This window comes from Numida meleagris, chromosome 16 (assembly GCF_002078875.1).
Source record: "Numida meleagris isolate 19003 breed g44 Domestic line chromosome 16, NumMel1.0, whole genome shotgun sequence".
Classification (NCBI taxonomy): domain Eukaryota; kingdom Metazoa; phylum Chordata; class Aves; order Galliformes; family Numididae; genus Numida; species Numida meleagris.
The window spans coordinates 5370359-5392128 of NC_034424.1; the positions used below are offsets into that span (position 1 = coordinate 5370359).

The following is a 21770-nucleotide window of genomic DNA, read 5'->3' on the forward strand; positions in this document are numbered from 1 at the left end:
TGGGTACCAGAGATGTGTCTGCCAGGACCCCCAGCCTCTCCTGGCTAGGTCCCCTCTCCCTGCACCCCTTCCTGCTCCCTCATTCCCTTTCTCTCCCTCTCTTCCCTGTGTTCCACCCCCTCCAGACTCCTCGGTGGGGCATTGATTTTTCCATCCGTCAGCGAAACGCCTGAGGAAAATGAAAGAGCATCTTCGTGATCGATCAGGAGAACTCTTCAGCCTGGGGGTCAGCGAGGGTTGGAATCAGCTGCTCCCCTGGCATATAATTACCCCCTCTCTCCCAAGCCTGGGCATTTCACATGCCTGCAGGAGCAGCCGTCTTGCTGCAGGGCTGGGAAGTTTCTTGCTGAAAACCTCCCCATGGTGCCTTGATGCTGCACCCGCGGGTGAGAGGAGCTGCCTGCGAGTGTGCTGGGTTCTGCTATTGCTGGAGCTCAGCTCTGTGCGCTTGTGCTGGCTTTGTTCAGAGCGGTGTGAATGGGTGCGAGCACACGGTACCCTCTCCGGCATTGATCACTCTAAGCGTAGCAAATTCTGTGCGGTGCTTTGTGAGGATGGGCAGCTTTGAGGCTGCGAGCTTAAAGAATCTGAAAGGAAACAAAATCCAATAGGAGTTGGGCACCCAACTCCCTTCTCTCTTTTGAACATCTCATTTGAAGGAAGCGCCGTCCAGGCCATACTGCACAAACAGACCTCCTCGTTAACGGCCTGGAGGTGCCTGTTTACATGCAGGGGTTTGCTGTTGGTATGGCACTGGTCCCTGGGACGTGTTTGTGTGTGGGTTGCTACGTTTGGTCTAGTGACACAGCAGTGAACATTTGTCCTTTGGACTTGACTGAAGGAGGGAGCCTCAGAGACTGAGCAGTACTTGTGCTCTGCTGACCTTTCTGCTGCTGCCCCAAAGTCCCCATTATTTCCCTTAGATATTGTTCCCATAGATACTCACCCTTTTCCCCAAGCTAGGTGCAGAGGTTTCAGATCTGGAGGTGCACATTGTATGGCTGGCTGAAGCTCGTTGGACAACATAGTGGTCCCCAAGTTTTCCATGGAGAGCTGTGCATCCCAGGAACTGTAAGGGAGCAAGGGGCAATGTGAGCCAAGGCTCTGCTCCCTCATCCCTCTGGGCTTGCCACGTCTTCTTCCCTGGTGAGCCTGGTTGTGGGCTATACCTTCACCCAAGTGCCTCCACCAGTGTTTGCAGCCTTTCACTCCTTGGTATGCAGAAGATCCATGGACTGGTTGTTGCCCCACGTTGTGCAGCCCCAGGAGTGCCACTGTTATCACAGATTCAGAATGGTTTTGGTTGGAAGGGACCTTTAAGATCATCTAGATCCAACCCCCCTGATTATGGGGAACCTCTCATCCTTCCCGTTCTCCTGTTTTTCCATGCTGGCTGGCAATGGGTACCCATGGAAGGAGAACAGGGCGGAAAAACAGCAGCAGGGTGAGGAAGCAAAGCACTGCATTCCTGATGCCACCACAGCTGGTTCAGACCAACCAAGACAGAGTGCTGTGGGACAAGAACAATGCAAAGCTCTGGCTTTCTCCCCTAAAACCAGCAGGCTTAAGTTTGCTCCGGCACGGATGTGTTACAGATGTGCTGATAGCAGCCAGCCGAATGCTGACGCTGCTGCGGAGAGCTGGCTGTGGAGCCGTAGGTAAGGCTGAACTGAGTTTATCTGCTTCGCAGATAATTTCTTCTTCTGAAAGCAGATGAAACAGCTGCATCCTGATTTTGTTGGAAAGTTTATTTTACAACACGTAATGCTAGCTCACCCTGTGTCCCTGGTAAAGCTTTGACATAAAGCCCCATCCTTCCTCTGGGGTCATTTGGCATCAGTCTGGCAGTCAGGAGAACTTTGTTTAACCTGTGAGTGCTGCATCCCTATATAAACGTGGATCTAACCCAGTTTCCTTGAATCTGTGTCGCTCTGTTGATAGCAAGGGAGGGAGGTGGGTTGATGCAGGTGGGTAATCTGGGATAATAATCCTTGCAAACAGAGTGAGCTGTCACCAGGCAATGTTGCTGCTGGGTTCAGTGCAGGTAATGGGGATGGGAGGGAGAATCTTAGGGTCTCTCCAGTGACCTGCCACCTTCTTGTTGACCATCTTTGGCCACGTCCCTTACTCTTCCCTCTGCCTTCTCTCTCCCAGGTCTGTAGAATGAAGATAAAATGCTGCTCAAATTGCTGGGGAGCTCAGAGCCCAATTAAGAAGTACACAATAATTAAAGCGAGCTCCTGTTCATATCCTGTACCCCTCGGTGGGGCACTGGAAGCCCTGGGATGTGGGAGTGCAAGGTTGCAACAGAAACAAAACAATACACTCTAAGACTGCTCACCAGAAAGTGGATCCATGTGTTAATCTGGGAAAAGGAGCATGAAAATAACTGCAAATCCTTCACAACTTTATTGTAATTTCTCACAGATAGGACGTGGGCAGGAAAAACACCCGCTCTGCACTCAAGCCTCCCTGGTTCTGGGTGGCCCCACGCAAAGGGCCAGGCTATGTTAAACATGGGGCTGGTGCAAGAACAGATGGAAATCTTGGGGGAAGAGGTAAATGGCTGCACTGCATGGGGTGATTGGCTCCTTGGTGCCTGGGCTGGCCCCTGGCCCGGCTGCACGCAGGAGACACGCGGGTGGCACGGCACTGGCAGTGCCTTGGCCATCAGCACGGCCCCGTGCACCAGCGTCTATGGACACAGAGACCTGGCCCCTCCCGGCTGCCCAGCTGCCTTTCTGCTAATGCTCATCTAATTAACCAGCAGCCTGGAGTGGCTGAAACCAGGACAGCGGGAGAGCGAAGGTTTTCATCCAATAGGTTCCTGTCTCCAGCTCGAGAACCAGAAGAAAAACCCTTTTCATATGTTCTGATCAATAAGCAGGTGGTGTTCCCCTCCCCTCCCTTCCACCTTCTCCAACTCTTCTTTCTCCTCCCGGGCCAGAGACGCTCATCAGAGCCTGCCCCTGTGCGGGGCTGGGATCTGTACCCGGGGCATTCTGCAGCTCTTGCTTTGTCCCGGGGCTGCCGTGCGTGCCAGAGCACACGCGCTGCGCATCGGAGCGACACCAGCACGCTGGGCACAGCACAGTGAGCTCCCAGGGGGTATCTGAGAGAGCAAGCCTTGGCAATAAGTGGGGCAGGATCCCCCCTCTGGGGGGTTTTTCAATCAGTGACATCTCTGAAGAGACAGTTGCTTTCCCCCCCCCCATTGTCAGCAAAGCTACAGGACTGTGAACACGGCAGAATCTGACCAGCAACTTTTGTACTGCATAGGTATCGGCAAGGGTTAACAAGAAGCAACATTTTGTTTTGCTGTGCATCTTCGGTCTCTGGAAGGAGCTGCTTCAGCTGGTGTACATGCATTCTTCTTCCTAAGGTGTCTTCTGAAAATTAGCTCCAGCATGTCATCAGTGGTGGAGAAATGATTATGGAAAAGCAGCTGTCCATCCCCTCCTGCCAACTCCCAGCGAGACAGCGGGAGGGGGAACGGCTCCTCTGGGTGCTGGCTGCTGGCAGCAGCTCCCATGGTGCCTGGTGCCAGGCACTGGTGTACGGAAGCAGCTTGGAGCTCTGGCCTTTTCCACCTCATCTCAATGAACTGGCTGAGAAGTGGCCATGCAGTGCCCAAACTGGTGTTCATCTTCAGGCCACCTCTATCGACTGGAAGGGGCTTTAATAACACCAACGGTGCAGCAGGAGCTGTGGAAGATGCTGGCAGGAGACGCAGTGCTGTCTCAGCACTGTCAGTGTGCAGAGCAGGGACATTTTGGAGGGGCAGAGAGGCCCTGCATGTGTCCCTGTGGCTTCTCACAGATGAATCCCATCTGCCCAGGGGGCAGCTGTCATGGGAAGGATCTGCAGAGGGAGCTGAGGGTCTCCCGCTGCTCCTGGCCCGATGCTGTCACTGAACGTTTTTTTTAACAATAAGAAAGTTGTGCAAATCTTTGCCCAACCGTCAGCTTGCTCATGCAGCCTGGCAGGGCTCTGCTTTAACTTCTGTATTGTTTCTCCCCACAGGAGAGGAATTACTGTCCTATTTCTTCCTGCCAGAGTGAGGGACTGGAAACAGGCTGAAGGGGAGAGGAGCTAGATGGGTGTCCCAGAGACCTTACAGACTCGGAGGAAGATGAGCCAAGCTTAGTAGATTCCTGTCACTCTGCCCCTTCCCTGGTACCTCTGACACCAATTAGGAGCTGGGCTTATTAGCTGTGCTCCTGCACCAGCCTCCAAACGCCACCGAGCAGCACCTGAGTCTGGTGCAGAATGTAGTGTCTCAGGATGCTGTAGCCAAGAGGGAGGTGAGTCTGCACCTGGTGGTGGGGAGCCTGGCCGCAGCCAGATGTGAGCTCCTTCCCAGCGCTCCCCCCTTCCCCTTGCCCTAGCCTCAGGCCAAACAGGGAAAATCCTTCAGCAGAACCCCAGCTGGGGCTGCTCGCTGCCTTTCCATAGCAACAGTCCATCAGGGGGTCGGAGTCAGCAGCGAAAAATGCTTCCTAGCTTTGCCTGCTGGTCGCTATTTTGATTGCATTCCTGGGGAGCTGGGCTGCAGATGTGGTGTCCTTATCTTGGGAAGGTCTGAGTCAGTTTTTCCCTGTGTGATGGAGCAGGCAGCTGAGGTCTGGAAGGAGGAATAAATAGCTTCCAAGGCATGCTGCGGGTGTTGTTTGCTGGGGACAAAGTGGTGGTTCCATCCTCCATCCTGAGATGTCCCTGCAGAGCAGACTTCAGACAACCCTGATGCCTTGGCCAAAGGAAAAGGAGATCAGGAGTGCTGCTCCAGGGAAGACCTGAGGAACATGCCCACAGGAGAGGCACCACCAGCACGTGTTCAGGCTGTATGACACTCCTCAACACACCAGCAGATGTGGCAGCTCACAAGCTGGTTCCCTCCTGCTCAGCCTGCCAGTAAGTGACAGCAGGATCTGGCCCTGTCCTCTGGTTGCCTTTCTGCTCAAAATCTTGCTCTCCGATGCTGCACTGTGGAGAGGTGATGTCTCCATGCTGAGCAGAGCTGTCAGGGAATGGTGAATCCCTAGTGACCGGTCCAGGCTTCGTGCTGGAAGCTGAGCTCCTAGAAACTGAGGGTTCAGCCTGGTCAGAGCCGAGGTAAGGTCTTGTGTAAGGTGCTGCTAGCAACCCAAAGTGTTGATGCACCCATGGGCCACACACTGAATAATCATCAGCCCAACTTAGGGAAAAGACCGAGCCACATTAAATGTTAAGCGCATTGCAAGTTTTCCTTCTATTGGCAAGATCCTCAGCTCAGGTTTCCCCAGAGCCTGGTAGCTCAGTGAGGAATGCTTTGTTGTCCTTTGCATTTTGCTTTCTCCAGATGAAAGAGGGGCTTTGCTTGTAGACCTCCACTTCCAGGAGCTGATGATCACTTGTTTTTGGGGAAAGATGGTGAGTGCAGGGCTCCAGAGATCGAAGGTGCAGCAGGCAGGGCCCGGAGGAGGAGAGGGACACCTGTGTAGCCCCTACACCCACTGCAATGGGACCAGGGGCAGTAGCGCTGGGTTCAGTGGGGCACCAAGGGATGTCCCATGCCACCAGGGCTGGGGACTGGGCTGGGGGAACTGCTTAGGATCTGTCCTCTCGGAGCTGCAGTGGGAGCCAAGACTCAGGAGAGGGTTTCTATAGCAACAGCTGCCACTCACTCCCTATCTCAGATGTAAATGAGGTAGGATTTTATTAGTGTGCAGAATTTCAAGAGGCGGGAGCTGGCAGAGGGACCTGCTGAATTCGTGGCAGGAGTGTGCTGGGGTCAGGAGCGTCTTCAGGAGTTTGGAGCAGGACAGATTTTGGGGCATCCTGCATTGCTCCATGCCTTGCTTTTTGTCCCAGTGACTGCATGCAGCTCTGAATGGCTCTGGGTTTTCCAAGTCTCAGGTGTGAGGCTGGGGATGGGACCTAGAGACAGTGTGTAGGGTTGGCTGCTTTGCCCCATAGCCTGGGAGAGGGGCACTTTTGGGTGAGCAACCTGTGCTGCCTCCTGGATGTGACCCTGATGGAGTCACTGCCAATGAGGTGTGGAAGCCCAAAGCCCCTCTTTCTTGGACCCTTTATTAGGAAGACCAACAAGGGCATCGTAACAGTGGGCCTGATAACACTGCCTAGAAGCTAGTTCAGCTGCTGTTTGGGTTTGCTAGAGCAGCTCCTGGGGGCTGCAGGCAGTGCTGAGTGCTGGACCAATGCATACAGTGCTCCTTGTCCCACAGATCTCATAGTCTGAGTTGAAGCAGGCAGGTCAGGAAGGGATCAGGCTCACCAGCCTGCTTGAGAGCTGCATTCAGGCCTTGGCACAGGCAGTTCTGAGGTCCTGAGGTGGGAGTTCCCGTACCCTATTAGCAGCTGAGCCATTCCTTTTGCAAAGTGGTTTCTCCAGAGTGCTAACGATACAAATGGCCACAGCTGGGGCAGTGCTGCCTCTGGGTGCTCTCAGTTAAAAGCTTGATGATGAAGCTATGTGCTGGTTTAGCAGAAGTGCTGAGAGCCACCCAAGGTTTTCAGAGTCAAAGAGGTGGGGAACTGGGGCTGCTTTCTGAGGGCCATTGGTATGGCTGTAGTAGGGGTTCTTGGTTGTTTGAAGGCTCTGTTTGGTGTCAGGGCCATGGGGCTGCTGGTTAGGTGGGATCATGGCTGGTTGTCAAATAGGATCAGCTCCTGCTAAGGTTTCTCTATGAACACCCAGGTTCTTGAAGAATTGGGAGCTGTGTGGAGCAGTGGCGGTGAATGCTGCTCTGTTGGAAACTGTCCTCTTCACTTCTTCAAACGCAAGCAAATAAGAAGCGATTGTAATGCTAGCTGCTGTCTCCAGATCAAAAGGTTAGTGTAACAAAGGTTGGTGAAAAATCTAGATTTCTATTGTGCTTTACAGTTTGCGTGGCTAGGACCCATGTTTTCAGCTCTCTTATTTCTTCTAGCCATGAGGGCTGTGACTTGTTTGTTTGTTTTTCGCTTTTGGTGAAAGAAGAGTTATGAGTTTTGGACTTTTTTCCTTCCATAACTTCTTGACTCAATGATCTGGGGCTCTGTAAAAGTCAGAAGGTTTCATGCTGCCTTGTGATAGTGCTGTGATATTTGCTAATGCTGGGTTATAATTGGATGGAGTACAGTTTATGTATCTAGTGCAGACATAATATGAATACGCTTGTGTGCAGCGAAAATGAAAGGGCTGCAAGAGCCCTTGAAACGTGAGAAGTGTGGGGCTGGTTTGGCTGGCAAGGGGCTGCTGTGTGCCCACATTGGGACATCGCTGTGTATGCAGCACCACAGGGCTCCTGCCCTGCCCAGGGCTGAGCTGGTACAGCTGCTGGGATGTGCAGCCTCCAAGGCAGGCGTTTGCTTGCAAGATAAATTGGCCTTTTGTAGGGGACCGTGTCCTGAGCATGATGAAAATGCCAAACGTGCTGATAATGCAACTTGAAATGGATCCATGGGGATTTTGTGCTGGTGTCTTGAATGCTATTGTGAGTAGGAAAGAAACTGGGGAAAGCGTGGGGTGATTGGGCTGTGAACTCTTCAGTGGGGTCAGTGCTCATGCGGGAGGCACGAAACAGGGCTGAAATAGGGGTGCTGGGTCAGGGTGAGGAGCCTGTGGTTTTTGTGGTCGGGTGAGGGCTTGGAGGCTCTGTCTTTGGCGCCTCTGGGTTGAACTTAAGCTCCAGGCCTTGGGGCCAAGTGACCCTGAGCGGGTTTTGTCTGAGTTCACAGATGGGAATGCAGCAGCTCAGTAGCACTCAGGTTTGGGAGAAGGAGGCCCCAGGAACGCACCCAGAGGCCCTGGCTTGGAAAACTGACCTTTGCTGAAAGCAGCTAATCACGTGCTAAGTCTTAAGCATGTCCTTCAGTTCCATTGAAGAAAATAGACTTGAAGTGCGTGCTTGAATTTAAGTGCATGGTTAAGTATGTTCCTGGGCCTCAGATAGGGTAACGATGGCTGCACAGAAGACAGCCAGATACATCAGGAGATAGGGCTGCAACACAGCCACGAGCTTACTGCCATCTTGCAGGAGGCTGCTTCAGGTCTGGCAGCCCAGGGGACAGAGCCCAGGCTCTTTGCTGTCTTGTGAAGCCTCACTGCATCGCCCTCATCCAGGCTTCGTCCTTCCCTCTCCCCAAGGCTGCTCCTTCCCTCGCTCTGCCCGCACAGTGAAAGCGCCTGGCCCGGATATTTGCTGCACATCAGCACAAACCCAACCCTTCCCTTCCTGCGCTTAGCAGGGCAGAGCCAGCCCTGTGGCCGTGGTGGGGAATCCCCCGGGCACCCCTGCCCCTGCCTGGGGTCGAATTCCCCTCTGCGGCCGCACATCTGGCTTGCTGGGGAGCCAGAGCCCGCACTGCAAAACGCAGCAACAGCAGCCTCTGCTTTTCCACACGTTGGTATTTTTAGCTCTGCTGTGCATTAGCGTGCAGGAGCTCAAACTGCGAAGCCTGGCTGAGGTTTTATCTGTTGTGACAGCCCTTAGGGCTGTAGTCAGACACTCTCTCTCGCTTGCTCGCTCCCTCTCTCCTTTTTTCTTATTCCTTTTTTTTTTAAAGTTTGCAGCTCGGATCTGCTCCCTCTGCATGGATACGCTGTGTGGCTGTCAAGACAAGAGACCAAAGGTGGCAGATAGGGTCCAAAGTGTGGTCTGAGCCCCTTTGCGAGGAAGCTCTGCTGAGGTCCTTTCTGTATTTTTCCATTCCTCCTTGTTGCCGATGTCAGGGCTGAAGCACTCCGAGCTGATGTTGCAGGATGAGGTGCTGGCTCACTCTGACTGCCCTGACCCAAAGGGTCTCCAGAAAGCTGTGCTGATCGACAGCTGCACAGCTACTGGGAGTAGAAATTGGGGAGCAGAGGGCAAGGGCCAGCGTGTGCCAGGGCTCAGAGGGCAGCACACAGACCCGGGGCTTCTGCTCTTGCTTTGTCCAAATCCCTTGTGTCTATACCAGCACTGTAAAGCATAGATGTGGCCCCTTCTGGGGCTCCAGGAACCCCAGAAATCAAAGTTCCCTTCAAGACCTGAGGCTCAGCATCCTGTGTGCCTCAGTGGGCTCAACCTAGGTAGTTTTGTGCCTAAACAGAAGTCACCTGAAAATATGTTGTCCTCAGAGCTTGTCCAAGGTCAGGGAGGAAGCTGGTGACAGAGCCAGGAATCAGATCTGCCTTCCTGTCCCACCTGTCCAGCCTTCCGCTCCAGCCCCTCTGCACACACCCATCCCATGTCATTCCTCACTGTCTGCCCGTAATTTGGTTGTTCGCTGCTCTTTATACTCTGGAGTGCATATCGTTGGTGTATATCTATGTCATATTTTCTCAAAAATCTATTAAATTCTCTTCATTGCTCCCAGGACATAAAGGGAAATAGTGGCTGAAGGATGCTTTCTGTATGAGTATGAAATATCGTCTAATTAGCAAGCAGAGACGGCCACAAGATGAGCAGAGAGAGGTGTGCAGGTTCCTTTAGGTTTGTCCACAATGTGATTTTCTGGTGTCACATCATTTAGAAGCACAGCAAGTTCAGCATGTGGCAGCTTCCCTATCCTTGGCTGGAGACTGGAGGGCTGCAGCTGTGGGTTGGGGTGCCGTGGGTGTGGGGGCTGAGCGGTGATGACTTTGTCATCCCATTATCTGGGTGCAAACCCAAAGGGGAGCCTGGGAGGGTTCCCCAGATCTTCCCACTTCATTTGTATTGATGAAGAGTGGAAGCACATCCCAAAGTTTATCTGGGAAGCCCGCATCTCTGCAGCTTTTCTAATTATCCATCCCCCCACTGTGTTTGTTCTGTTCTCCCCAACAATTCCTCCTTTTTGCTGGCAGCAGCCAATGCCGTGAACCACGGAGAGCAGCTTCACAGTGCTCCCGCTCAACCTGCAGCAGGGATCTCTGAAAATAGCTGGTGCGTTTGCCCTTTTGCAGAGAGCACCCAGGGATGAGGATTTTGCAACTCAGCTTGCAGTGTGGAGCGGGGCGTGGGGGGTTTTGCTACGGCTGCATTTTTATCGATGCGGGTTGTTTGCACAGTGTGCGAATCCCTGGTAGCAGCCAGAGCACGGCAGGTTCCTCTGCACCGAGTTTCAGAATCCCATGGCCACCATCCAGACAGCCCCACAGCAGCTCTGTGGGGTCGCGCTGCCCACCTCTTCCTTTCCCCTACATTTTCCTGGGGAAACCCCGCTCGTGGCTGCAGGGGATGGATGCAGAGACCCCAGCGTGAAGCAGTCTTCCTTGCAGGGGATTTGACACCTGAATAGCTGGGTGATGTCTAGGAGGAATTAAACAGCGCTGATTTTATCTCAGATGTCAATCTGGAAGATTAAGGACTTTTTCTTGAGGGATAGAGGATGGTGGTATTTTAGGGGCATATAAACTTTGAAAATACCCTGTGGCATCTATGTTAATGCATCTTCCTGCATTATTAAAATTCCTTACAGACTTCCAAACAACTCACAGTTTGGGCTCTAAAATGCTGGTACAGGCAGATCTGTGTGGGGGCAAAGCTCGGTGACTCCGTGCGCTCGGTGCTATAAAGCAGACGCTCTCCCCTGCCTTCTTGCAGCCTTACATGCTGCAGGCAGTTCTCTGCTCACACCCGAACCCACCCGCTTCTCGCTCATCCCACTCCTTTGACTCCCAGCTCTGGAGCTGTCTCGGGCTCTCGGCACGTCCGATGCCTCGGCTGCCAGGAGTTTGCTCTCCAACTGCTTCCCGGCCCCCTCGTGCATGTGGGCACGGAGGGGGGGGGCCGTGGGAGCGGGGAAGGATGAACAGCAGGAGAGTCTTCAGGGAAGGGATGGGGGAAGCAAGAAGGGGGGAGCAGAAGTGAGAACAGGGAGGAGGAGGGAGAAAGGATGCTGCCTTGTCTGTTCTCAGATTTTATATTGGTTGAATCGCACTGGGTTAGTTAAAACTGGTGCAGAGCTGCCTTCCCCTCCCCTTTCCTCCAGGCAGGCACTTGCATTTGGGGTTGAATGCCTTAATTCACTTCAGCTTCAACCTGCTCCTGATTGACTTGCACCACATGGAAAGAAGCTCAGCTTCCCAAGCAAGCAGCAGCAGCGGTTGCAAAATTGCACCTTAAGTTAAGTCAGTGTGATTGTGTGCATAAAGAAACCTTGAGCCTGGTGCAGACGTGTGCGGGGATAACTGCAAAGGGCTTGTGCTGTGCAGTTCCGAGTCTGGGCTGTTCTTTTTGGCTTGGCTTTGGGCTGAGCATGTTGGGGCTCGGGGCCAAGGAGCTTTATGTCAGTGGGGTTCGGCTGTCAGTAGATTTGCTGTCCCCTCTGAGTCCTCTCTGCTCCATCCCTCTTCTCCCACTGCAGATGTCTGCTATAAAAAAGAAAAAAAGCCTCCACAAACGGCGTGGTAACATTTTTACTGGAGGGCTGTTTCTGCTGCACATCTGATGCATATGACAGGGTCAGATTAACCCAGCCTCTGCTTTCCAACCACAGCTATTTGAAAGCACCAAAAACAATGCAAAACAAACCGGAGGAACTCTGCCATCCTGGCGAGGAGCTGGCAGGCTCTGGGGATGTGCGAGCTGCAGGGATGCACCCACCTGGTGCTCAGCAGGGCCAGATGCTCGATGAGGAGGATGAGCTCTTAGTTTGGCAGTGAATCTGGTCTCAAAGTCGGCCTTTCAGAGGACCAGTGGCTTTCCTTGGTACTTAAGGTTGGGACTTACAAAGAGCAAAAGGAGAGCTGTGATATTAAGTGGAACAAAGCATCTAATGCTGGGGGATGCTCTCAAAACCCTCCTCTTCCTGGAGGATGGCTCTTTTGTCACTGTGGATGGGCTGTTTGAACCGAGGGCAGGAGTCTTTCTTCCTTCCTTGCCCTCTCCTTCCAGTTCCTCTGCACCTTCCAGGATCATTTTGGCTTTGCTACATTTCTTTCCACTCTCTTTTTTTAATTATATAAGCAGTGATTTTCTCGTGGTTCTGGCACAGCTAGTGTTTTAATTAGACATCTAGCCTTCTCTGGTTATTGGTGCTAGAAAACAGGGCTGGAAGGGACCCCTGGAGGCAGATGTACCCCTGTGACAGAGCAAGTTAAGTCTGAATGGTGCTTTCTTAGAGGGTGGTGACGCCCTGGCACTGCTGCCCAGGGAAGTGTGGGTGCCTTATCCATGGAGGTGCCCAAGGCCAGGCTGGATGGGGCTCTGGGAAGCCTGAGCTGGTGGGTGGCAACCAGCAAGGGTTGGAACTGGGTGAGCTTTAAGACCCTCTTTGCAATAGAGAGGTGTTTAGGGTCCTTGTGGCAGGTGATGCTGAAGGGACAGTGATACCAAGGGCAAGGGAAAGAAGAAGAGTGTGGGGACCCCGAAAGCTCCACTCCATAAAACCTCTCCAAAAAAAAAAAAGAAAAAAAAAAAACAACCCCACTCTACCCTGTCCCTCACTGGGGCTGGGGCCCCTATCTGTGACCCCTCAGCCCCACTGCATGGAGTGGTTGCAGAGCAGCCCCATGAATCCCTGCTTGGTGAGGGGAGGACTGGCCAGCAGCCTCCTAGGACAGGGACTGGCGTGGGCACTGAACGAAAAGCTGAGGTGAGAAGGGGCGGGGGGGGGGGGAAGCCCCCAAAAACACCTATGGAGAGGGAAGCAGAGTTGGAGCGGAGCTGATTGCTGATGGAGTTGCTATGGCGACGTGGTGTGAGGAAACAGCATAACACAGCCCGGTGTGGGGCTGAGGCCTGCAGGGGCCTTGGCCCCGCTTCTCTCCTCCTTCCTCTCTCACTGCTTTCCTTCCCTCAGATGTGGTCTTCCTCGGCCCAGAACAGTCCCACTCCAAGCAGCGGGAGCCATCAAGGCGGCTCGTTCCCCTCTTCTGCAGGGAACGTGTGAAGTCTGCTCCTCCATAGGGCTGGAAGCAGCCTACTCTGTTCCCTGCATCCCCCATGCTGGGCCTGAGCGGGCCCAGGGCTTTGTTATCCGGGCAGTGTGTGGGATGGACTGGTTCCTCTGTCTCCTGACAGGTGACGCCTGGTTTTAAGAGAGGAAGAAGGCTTTGTTTCATGTGCCAGCTCGTCTTCCTTTCTGGTGAAGCGATGCTTCGTCACCATGACGAGTCACTTCCCCTCCATGAGTCAGAGAGGCTCTTGCAGGGTGCGTTGGGACCGACCGTTGGTGCCACGTTCGCTGTGCAGGAAGAGAAACCCATGTTACCGTGCAGGGCTGGGGACCTGCCTGTAGAGCAGTGGCACCCACCTCTGCCCTTTGCATTACCTATGGCAAACCCTTTACTTCAAAGGCCCAGGTCACGGAGCTTGGAGTTTTGGTCTCAGCTTTCATTGACAGAGTTAAGGTAGTCTTGGCAACTCCATGATCGTAGCGGAAGGAAGACGTAACCTCAACCACCAGAAAGCAGAAGGTGCACGGTAACCGCCCTGAAATGACACTTATCCTTTTAGATCACCCTCTTAACTTTGCTTAGGGCTTGGCTATGACACATGAGTGCCTGAAGCTAGCAGTGCTGCGGATGGGGAGCTCCTTCTGCTTTCTCTTCACTTCTCCCCTTTCTTGCCTCTGCTGTGGATGCTCTCACTGTGTTGGTGTGCCTGCGTGTGTGCCCGGAGCTGTGAGCGCACACGTCTGTTCTTGTGCCTCTGTAGCTCCATGTGCACGAATGTGCTTGGGTTAGCCCAAGGTATCTGCAGGCGTCTGCATGGCATGGGAGCATGCATTCCCCTTTCTCCTTCCTCTCATTGGGGTCTCCTCCAGCTGAACCCCCCCACCCCAGAGCTTTCACCTTCCTGCACAGCAGTGGGCTACCACAGTGCCTCCTGCTTCTCCCTGCCTTTGTGCCCATACCACATTGGGCTGTGGTCTCCAGTAACTCATGCTGACGCTCAATATCCAGATGGCGCGGTTAGCAAGGCTGAGTGCAGTAAATCTTCATTACTGTTGCCAGTCTCGCCATTCCTTGCTGTGGCTCTGACCATCACCTCACCGCAGCTGAGTCAATCGACCGCTCCGTGGGTTGCCATCTCCTGTGTGACCCTGCTGCAGTTCACAGTAGATGCCCAGTGGCTGGGTGCAGGGATGAAGGCTATCACCTCCTACCTCTCAGAGGGCTTGTTAAATAAAGGCTTGATTTTTTTGCTGCTTTCCATTTGAACCCACCAGAGCCATGGCAAACTGCAGAATCTGCCCTTCCTGCTAACTCATCTATGTGCTTCCTGGTCTTCAGTGTTTGGAGGTGGTAGGCTGTGGAATCAATCTGTGGCTGCCTCCCTGTGCCTCAGTTTCCCAGCCTGTGCAACAGAGCCTGGGAAGCTGCTTCTCTCTCTTCCCCCATCCTGGAGGGTCTTTGAACGTAAGCATTTCTCTGTGCAGTCTGAATGTTAAGGGTAGCTTGGCTAAGAGTTCACTTAAACCAAGGATGGACAAATATCTGAAGGTCGTAAACACAGCTGAGTAATTACTTAGAGTGGTCTAGGAGATGTAACTATGGATAATGGGATAAAAGGAGGAGAGGAAAATGTAGCATAGTTAACAGAAAATTCTCCCTGATATACCATGCTTAGGGCTGCAGAAGGAAAACTGTAGGCCCTTGATAAATCTGAAGGGGTGGTTTATGGATTGATACAAGATACAATGGCAGAGTCCCCAAGGAGATGCAGTGAATGGCCCGACTCCTGAGACTCTGCAAACTCTGCTTCGCAAAGCAGGTAGACCATGGGAAGCGGAGCACTGGGGCGGGAGATGAACTGTTCTACTGGCAGATATTGTTGGCATGCGATCAAATGACTTTAAACTGCCTGTGAATAAGCTTAGGGTGAGAACGGTGGAGCTGGTTTCTGATGGAGGGAGGGATGAGGCTCTGGGATGGACCCACTGGAACAGGTGAGAAATGCGATGGCTTTGGAGATGGAGAAGCTCATGTGTAGGGTGAAACTGGCTGCTTGCAGGCAATGAATATAGCAGCCTCCAGTCAGTCCTAAATTCCTGTGCAAGGTGCTCTGGGAGGCTAGAGCCATCGTTGTGTCCAGTGTTATGCTACCAATAATAAACAGAGCTCGGAGAGCGCGGCAGTCTTCCTTGGCAAAGATGCAGACATTCTCCAATGCATCTGGAGATTTTCTTCTTACCATAGTGGATGATATATCTTGTATTGCTAGGACCTCTATCTATATTTAGTGAAAGTAAACCTCAAAAAATTTCTCATATTGATTTGAGGAATGGGCCGAGTTGCCTATGTGGCCATTTCTACCTGAGTGTTTGTCATCTTGGAATTGACCCTGCAAGATCACACGCACTGGGATGGGATCTTGTGATGTGATCTCCTTTTCTTCAAAAACTCCTAGAAAAACAAGAACATGGTGTAGTATCCAGGAAGCTGAGCATCATTTCTGGGGGCTCCTCTCTCCCTACATGTCCCACATCAAATATAAGATGTGAGATTTCTCTCCTTGGGCTCTCTCCGGACATGCAGCTGAAAGATGGCTTGGAAGGACATGGGGAGATCAAGGGTTGTGAGTGCAAGGACTGAGGCCAGGGACTGACACAGTCTTGGTGTCACATTCAGCTTGTCAAACTCAAGTACATGTGAATGATGGAGGGATGGAGCTGCTGACTGCCCTGTTACCCCTGCTCATGTGGCAGGACAGACAGACCCTGTGGGAAGCTGGACATGGAGCAAGGTCACGCTTCTGGTTTTCCTGTCCTGCCTGCAGAGAGGGGCATTGCCCCCGTGCTGCCACTCGCTGCCTGCTGGCACTTTGCTGCTTCCTGCTCGCAGCAGTGTTTTACAGGTTGCCCAGTAATTCCTGGCTTCCTCAGTAGCATGTGGGATTTTATCAGAGGCTTTAGGGCAATCCTAACAAATTATATCTACTGATTTCCCTTTATCCATTGTTTTGTTGATTCCACCGGAAATCTCCCAGAGCAGGCGTGCACGCTTCGCCTTTCAGAAGCCTCCAGTTCGTTCCATTTCCATCGCGGCCATTTAATGTTTCAATTAATTTTTCTGGTATTGAATTATTGTTCCGAGTAGCCCTCAAAAGGGGCGAGCAGAGGAGCAAAGCTGGCTGGGATCTGGGTGTAGCCATCGTAGTGTCCGCTCTTGGGTGCCAGGAGGGGATGCTTTAGGTGGGATGTTTGCAGAAGTGATGTGTGTGCAGAGACAGCATCCCTGCTCAGAGGAGCTGGGAATATCCTGGCAGTGTGATGTCTAACATGATCCCCAAAAGCCCAGATTGTTGCCATGAAACACGGATGCAGGAGCACGCTCGTCCCTGCGATAGTTTAGCTGGCTGAGCACTGAGTTGCTCTGGCTTTGTCCTTGAAACCCAACGAGTGGGAGTTTGTGGCCAGGCTGGCTGCAGCGATACGGAGCAACAAAACCAACCTGCGAAGGGTTAATCATTTCCATTGCAATTGTGTCATCTCTTTGGGGACCTCTCGCTCATTTTGCAAGCAGCCGCTGAAAGCCGAGGCGCGGGGGCTTTTTCTTATTCAGCTGCACGCAGCTTCAGAAGCACTGGACAGCCGCACAGCTGTGCTCAGCCGCCTTGGCCTTGCAGATGGATGGAGAAAAGGATTTGTGTGCGTGCGTGTGCTTGCGTGTGTGTGTGTGTGTGTGTGTGTCTGAAACCTAATTGTCTGCTGTCTAATCCGTCAGCCGGGGGGACAGCTTGCACAAGCCCCTTCCAGGCAGCCTGATAAATGCAGCGCTGCCAGGCCCCTTTGCGATGTAGTTGGGTTTAATTGGGATTGCTACGTGCATGGACTCTGCCTGTGCAAGGGATGCTGCCTGTGGGGATGCGTGCAGCCGCTGTCCCAAGGACTGGAGCTGCGCACCCAGCCTGGCTCCCGCTGGGGTCCTGGGAGCAGCGCAGTGACAGCGGGGTGACCCAGCACTTTGCAGTCCCACTGCTTCTGGGCTTTGAAACTTGCATGGCTTCAGCAGCTCCCGAGGTGGTGCTGGAGATACAGCAGGTTGCTGGGATCGTGGGGTCTGGCTTGGGGGTGTCACCTGCTATCTCCAGTGTCGTGCAAGGAATGGTAGAGCATCCTCACCGTGGATCTGGGCAGGGGTGTGCCTCTCAATCATGCTCTCAGCCACAAGCACGTGGCAGCTCAGGGACTTGCCCAGCCAGAGTGGCGTTTTGTCTTTAATACTCCTCTGTGGATTTCCCATGAATTTGGTTGATTTTTGTAAATGCATAAGCTTTAATCCTCTCCAGAGAGCTGTGGCAAGGGCTTCCACTGCTTAACCACGTACCGTGTGAAGAGCCATCTCCTCCTGTTCCTCTTGAATCTGCTGCCTCTTAATGTTATTGGATATCTTCTGATTCTTTTACTGGGAGATGCAGTGAGCAATTAAACTTGGTTTACCTTTTTGAGGCCCCAGATGTGCCTCTCTAGTGGTTTGTTTTCCAGCTGAGGTCTTCCTCCTATGGACTCACTGTTTGTTCATCCTACTCTGGACTCTTCTCCAGCTCTGCTGGTGACATCAGGACTCTGCAGGTGGTGACATCCTCATTCGTTATATAATTAAGGGTGATGTCATGATTACAGCAGATGGGATTTGCATCAGCATTGGTTGCTTATTGCACATTGATGTCAGGAGACCGCTGTGTCTTGCCCAGTTATGAGAACTTCTCTTGAAGCTGTTGATCTTCATTGTAGGGAGTCTAAAATAATAACATTTTGCCTATGAGTTCCCTGGCTGAAAGGGATGGTGCCAAGCGGTTGTTTTTCAGGAATCACTGTGCTTTGCAAGATGTCCCTGACTCAAATGAGCGATGTGGCTCTGTCATTTCATGCCCCAGGTGCAGACACCTCAGGTTGGTACCCACCAACTCTTCCATAATAAATGCACATCAGGTTTCAGGGCAGGTGATTCAAGGGAATCACATTTCCAGGCGAGGGATTATAGGACAGCAGACGGGCTACTTGTGTGGCAATGCAAATGGGTGCCCAAATCTCCCCTGGGGCTGTAATAGAACACCATGGTGCTTCTGTACCCCAAACCTTCAGGAAGGACGTAGCCTGGTGCTGTGGGTCTGGGAGCAGGGATGTGGGAGTATGACAGCATGTGGTGCACCCCTTCCCGTGGCTGCCCCATTCCTCCTCCTCCCTCTCCCCTCTCCTTTGCCCTCTCTGTTCTTCTCTTTCTCTCCACACCTGCTCCTCTCTTTCCCTCCCCTTTTCTCTTTCCCTCTCCTCCTCCCCTTGCCTTTCTCTCCATCCTCTTATCTCATCCCCCTTGTTTTTCTCCTCGCTGCCTGTCCGGCTGATTTACATGCATGCTGCGTTGAAGCAGCTCAGCTGGATCTAATGCCTCCTGCCGCGAGGAGCAGAGCCGGCTCTGGCCTCGGTGCGGCACTTCCCGGGCGAGGGAGGGAGCACTCTGCACCCCCACACCTTGGCCCATGCTTTGGCCCCTTCCCACATTGCCTTCTGCTCTTCATCCTCTCCCCTTCCAGCCCATTTATCCAGTGCTTCACTCCTGCTTTCACCACTTCTCCTGCCCAAGTCCTTGATCCACGTGCCTGCATCTCCTGCAGCATCCCACGCACCAAGCAAACTTCCCCATGAGACTGCTGCTTCTTGGGTGGGTGCAAGAGGAGGGGCCACAAATCTGGGCTGACTGGGGGCATTGTGCTCAAGCTGCCGTCGCCTTGGGGACTCAATGCTGAATGTCCCAGGTGGAGCCCATCCTTTCCCAGCGCATTTTTCCTCCACCCTCGTGTCCGTGCGCGGAGTAGGGATCGAAGTGCCCACATTAATCGCTGGCTGTAATCATTCCCATTTCCATTTGGCTGATTTGCATTTCCGTGAGAGGAAGATGCCCTGATTAATATCCCCTCAGAAGAGCTTTATTGCAATGGCTCCTGCCTCTCTAATTGGAAAGTGGTCTTAACCTTTCATGCAAGTGGCTGGGACGTTCCCTGCCTGTCAACACCCTGGGAAGGTCTCACTTGTCCTGAGCCTGCGGGCAGTGGGAGGCTTGGAGGCTCTGACTGCACCAAAGCAGGGCAGAGCCCCTCTCCCCGAGGAGGATGCTCAGGAGAGGAGCCCACCTTCAGACAGCAGTTGTGTCAATAGAACCTGCAAAGGGGACCAATGCTGGGATGATCCCAAACCAGTGAGCACCCAGCCAGCCGTGAGCGAGCAGCTTGGTGCTTCTGAGCTCACATCTGTGTGCTAATTAACAACCCATGGAGGAGTGTGTTCCTGTGATGTCGGCAGAGCTGTTCCCGTTCAGTGTGCAGCACGGAGGCAGGATCCGACCCCACAGCTGGGATCCTGCAGCTCGCGCTCCCCGGGGAGTCCCAGGCCCACCACTAACCAGCTTGAAAGCCTGCCTCGCACTTAGCTGCTTTCTGATCTTCAAAGGCTCTGGATGCCCAAGGAAATCAGACCTCGTGGCTTTTCTTGCAGTGCAGTCCCCAGATCCGACTCTCGTGCAATTCATTATCCTGCCCTGTGCAGGGGGAGCACGCGCTGCTCTGAGGCTCTTCCTTGGGTGCCAGTCACAGTGCAGAGCAGCTCTCCTTGCCCACCGCCCTGATGTGCTGAAGGCAAAGTGTCCAGATGAGCACAGCCAACTTTGTCCCTCCCTGCTGACTTCCCAACACTGTACAGAGCTGCTTTGTTAAGACCCCAACCTGCCTCCCAGGCGCTTTTACCTCCCTTACTCCCTTTTACCTCCTTTATTCTCTCCTTCTGAGGTTACAGAAGTGATTTTAATTATTATTATTTATTTTTAATTTTGGTATTTAAGCGGGTTTAGCGGCTGCAGCAATGAGTGTTCCTGATAAACAGCCGGGGAGATTCAGGGAATAATCTCTGCTTGGTGACAGCAGAGGTGCCTATTGCAGTTGCTGGCAGCACGCAAAGAGCTGCCCTCATCCCTGCGTGCTCCACAGCCCAGGGAAGGGAAGGATTGCCTCCATCCTTAATCACTGAATCTGAAATCCTAGCACCTGCTATTCCTCAGAAATCTAGGGCTGGTTTTAGCCTCTAAGAGAAAGGGCAGTCATTCCTATCCCCACCCAACCCTTTGCATACTCCCATCTGTGGGGCCATGGGATGATCTGGGGCCAAGGAGATACTTTTTTAAGGTGAATATTTGATGAGAAGTCTGTCCCAAACCTGCATGTGCACCAACTGCTTCTCCTGTGCCGTGGGGGGAGCTTTGTGCAGGGCTTTGCCATGTGGGTCGGGGAGAAATAGGCAGCTCTTGGGAGGGGAGCAGGTGCTGAAGAAGGGAGTTGGGATGGGCTGGTGAGCAGCAGCTCATCTCCTTTCACCAGGGGCTCATACACAGAATAGAATTATTGAGGTTGGAAAAGACCTCTAAGTTCTCCAACCCACCCCACCATGCTAACTGACACGTCCTTCCGTGTCACACCTCCACGGGTCTGGGGCCCCTCTGGGGATGGTGACTCAACCTCTCCCTGTGCAGCCTGTGCCAGTGCAGCACTGTTCTTTCAGGGAAGAAATGTTTCCTAACATCCTGAACCTCCCCAGCACAGCTTAAGGCCATTACCTCTTGTCCTACCTCCATGCTGTGGGCACAGGCTGTGCTCTGAAGGTTCATGTAGCACTGTCCTGAGTTGTGTCTGCATTGAAATGGATCCTTGTTGGGGCAGTAAAAAGTGCAGATGGGAGGATGTGGGAACGCAGGGAAGAGCCAGAGATGCTTTGTTCTTGCCTCAAATACACATCAGTGAGAAAAACATTCAACTTGTCCCCCTGATGTAGACCAGGTCAAGTAGAGGAGCTGGGTTTTTGCTGTAGGAATAATCAGCAAGGTTCACCCAGCCTTACACAGACAGTAGAGGCTGGTGTTGGAGTTTCTGGAGACTCCAAAGGGAGAGATGGGGCAAAATCAAAATCCCAGGAAATAACTTCCCCCCTGCACCCCATGGGATGCTGATGGGAATGGCACTGCCTGAAGCAGAGCTGCCGTGGTCCAGCCCTGCCCGGGGCCTTGGAACTCACAGAAACTTTCCACTGAGTTCAGAGCATCTGTAAAACTCCTGCTCTGGTTCAGGGGGAGGGAAGGGGCTGCAGCTTCAGCCAGGTCTGTTCTCGAGCACGGAGTGTTTAACATAAAACACCTCCTGTTTCTGAGCAAAAACGCTCAGGCGTTGACTACCAACGTGAGCAGCATTGCTCAAGCAAATGGTGTTTACACCCCGAAGCCTTCAGACTTTCTAGATTTCACCTGCTTCTCTGCAGAAACCCCTTGAGAAAACGCTACCAAACAAGGCAATACCGGGGTGGATAAATTGCCTGGAACAAATGAGCTGGAATTCATACGAGCCCATTCCTCATGGAAGAGAGGTGTCACTCCGGCAGTACCTGGGGGAAGTGCCCGCCTCGCAGAGCACGACCCCGCTCTGTCCGCAGCTGCTGTCCCTGCTTGGGGCTGAACGCGATGGCAGCAAACATGCGGCGCGCACGGCTTGCGCTGTCTCTTCTCAGGTGGGAATTGTAAACAGCAGCAAAGCAAGTTTTCTGCTTTTCTCCTTTCGTGGAGGGAAGGGGGGTTTTGCGAGTGCTTCGGCATCAGCTGCAGAGATGGGATGTTGAGAGGGAGGGTTGGGGCTGGGTGCTGCTGCAGGAGCTGATCGCAGCGCTGGAGGCGTTCTGGGACGTGTACCCTCCAGCCGTCGTTGCTTGTCCCTCTCATCCTGTAGCGATTTCTGCCCCAATTTTCCAATGAGCTTCTTCCAATGCTTACCAGTCTCAAACCATGCTGGTATAGAGAGCCGTTTTCATCCCCCTTTTGGTGACTCATTTGCATATATTTGCATAGC

At 53.0% G+C, this 21770-nt stretch overlaps 1 long non-coding RNA gene across 2 annotated transcripts in view; it reads left to right on the plus strand.

The window, feature by feature from the left end:
- Window positions 1-21648, plus strand: part of LOC110406801 — a 35227-nt gene extending 13579 nt beyond the window's left edge. The window contains exons 2-4 of one of the 2 annotated variants that reach the window (XR_002443576.1): window positions 2155-4911; window positions 6698-6831; window positions 8548-21648. This is a non-coding gene — a long non-coding RNA (uncharacterized LOC110406801). The other variant, XR_002443575.1, reaches the window with a different exon arrangement.